This window comes from Tiliqua scincoides, chromosome 1 (assembly GCF_035046505.1).
Source record: "Tiliqua scincoides isolate rTilSci1 chromosome 1, rTilSci1.hap2, whole genome shotgun sequence".
Classification (NCBI taxonomy): Eukaryota; Metazoa; Chordata; class Lepidosauria; order Squamata; family Scincidae; genus Tiliqua; species Tiliqua scincoides.
In genome coordinates this window covers 65256985-65259603 of record NC_089821.1, presented here as the reverse complement: position 1 = coordinate 65259603, position 2619 = coordinate 65256985, and the positions used below count along the sequence as shown (strand labels likewise).

General features: G+C 46.4%; 1 pseudogene; it reads left to right on the top strand.

The window, feature by feature from the left end:
• The first annotated feature begins 2200 nt into the window (after positions 1–2200).
• Positions 2201–2319, top strand: LOC136637452 (5S ribosomal RNA; annotated as a pseudogene).
• Positions 2320–2619: the final 300 nt, after the last annotated feature.

Genomic DNA, 2619 nt, shown 5'->3' with positions numbered 1-2619 from the left:
GATTCTCTCCTTGCAGCTATTCATTGGATCTAACTGTTCTAACTGATAGATTAATTGGATCTATCTATTCTCTGCAGATGAATTTGGGACAGCCTTTGAAGTAACAAATTGTTCCATCTGCCTTCACTGGATCACTGTTGATGATGATGGGGCAGTGGTGTTTTCTGCTGGCTATAGTGGCTGTCATGTGCTGAAGAAGGTGAGGTCCTGCTTATATCTGTCCCTCCCCTGCTGTCAGTTTAGGAAGCATGTGCAATCATACAAGGATGGGATGGGATGGGATGGCAGTGGGCAATCAGGAGATCTGAGATCAAGAAGGTGGTGGTCAACTGGTTGCCTCAACACTGTTGTAAGAGGATCTTATTGTCTCCTGCATTCCAATGTAGAAAGATCCAGGAAAAAACCTTATGCTGCACCACTATTGTGCAGCAGAGAAGTTCTTGTTACAAGGAACTTGCAAAGAGGAAATAATAAGGAAACTAATGCAGGGGCAAATGGGGAAATAGTATGGGTTCATTGACTTGGCATACTTAAAGCCATTCCCTGCTGAAATAAAGCTCATAAAAGGGTGGTTTGAGGAGGGATTTGAAGGAAGAGAGAGGCATGATATGCAGGTGTCACGCAGGAAGAAGGAGCAGGTGACAGTTGCTCCTGCCATTTTACTGCTTTCGGCTCTCAAAAGGTCACTTAGGGATGCAGTAGGGTAGCTTTAGAAATCCTAACTAGACTTGAGTTCAGTGGATTTAAAACCCTTTCACAATAAATGTTGAGTATTTCAAACAGTTGCTGGGGGAAAGAATTTGTAACTTCATTTCTTAGTGCATTCTGACTGTCTTCCATGTCTCCTGCAGGATGGCCATAAGAACTTGAAAGTCCGTGTGGAAGAAATTTTGAGCAATGGAAGAGTTGGAATGAGCCATGACATCGTTATGATTTGTCCTAAGCCACAAGGCCCGGTGCCGCAGCCTGGCGTGGTGCGCCCGGTGCCGCAGCCTGGCGTGGTGCGCCCGGTGCCGCAGCCTGGCGTGGTGCGCCCGGTGCCGCAGCCTGGCGTGGTGCGCCCGGTGCCGCAGCCTGGCGTGGTGCGCCCGGTGCCGCAGCCTGGCGTGGTGCGCCCGGTGATTCCATTCTATCCTCAGTATTTCATTGGTATGTATAATGTTTTCTGCATTGCTTTCCTTTAACTAGTCCTTTAACTAGTCAATGACTTGCAGATTAAAATGAGAATATCTAGAAACCAGGGGAGGGGGGGAAGAAGCTAGGGTTTCTAGATATTCCCATTTTCCAGTCCTGCACAATCAAGAATATAAGGAGAGGCAAACCTAATTCCCTGTAGCAAATGCTGTTCATTTTGCTGGGAATCTAACTAGTAGGCGATGAAGAGAGACCTCAAATCTTGCAAGATACTATTAAATCTAGGCTGAAAGCTTGGTTTTGATTCTGCGCTTGCAAAGCATGCATGGAAGCTGCAGTGGAAGATCCCTTGCTTGCTTTAGCATGTTGAGCTCTTGAGCAACCATCAGAAGCGACAGTGGCACTGTTTAATAAATGATAGTGAAGATGTCAAGAAAGCATTTTCATTCAGCGCAAAACAGGAAGTAGGATATTGAAAATGGGTGGCTCCCAAACTGAGAGATCATGAGTGCATATGGTGAAAGTCCTCGGGTTGAAAATTATTTATTTGCTCCAGCATCTAAAATCCATGAGTATTTAACACTGGAGATGAAACTGACCACATGTGGCATGAACCTGCCGCCATAAATTCTCTTGCAATGTTGGCACAGCAGTGTGTTGGATGATGTGCATCTGGAAATAGTGGAGATGAGGCTGAATTTGTGCAGTGTATTCCTCTTGGATTAACTCCTCATTAAGCAGTCTATTTCTGTCTTTAGCTGCCTCAGGTATTCAAATGCTGGAACAATGTCAAGTTGTGGGTAGGAAAATCTATTGTGCAGATGTCCGTGATGCAGCAGCCTGCCATCAAGCTGGATGCTGCTATGATGACAGTGACCTAGATATCCCCTGTTACTATGGCAACACAGGTAAAATCAGTTTGAACAGTGAACAGTATTCTTGCTTTTGGGGGTGAGATGGTAACCATCTTGTGGCACTCTGTGATTGTTTCCTGTATAGTGGGATGTTCCTTGCACCACTCCCAAGTAAGGGGAGGGCGAGAAAATGCAGCTCTCTGGTGTATATTTGCTATGCTGCTGTTACCCTGCACATGCCCAATCTCATCTGATCTTGGAAGCTAAGCAAGGTCAGGCATGGTTAGTACTTGGATGGGAGACCGCCTGGGAATACCGGGTGCTGTAGGCTTATACCATAGTCTTTCGAGACTGAAGGTTGCCAACCATGCTGTTCTAGGGTGACCCAGTTTATTGTCCAGATAGAGGCTGAACTTTGAAGATGCAACAGACCAGCTGTTGTTGAGGTGTGTGAGTGAGTGAGAGAGAGAGGGGGGGGGATGCCTGTTAACACTCTTCCTGTGCTATAACTAACAATTGTACTTCTCAGTCACTGTTCAGTGTCTTCAGGATGGCCACTTCATCCTGGCTGTCTCCAGAAATATGCTGGACTACCCTGTTGTCCTGGACAGTGTCAGGCTCTCCTATGCCC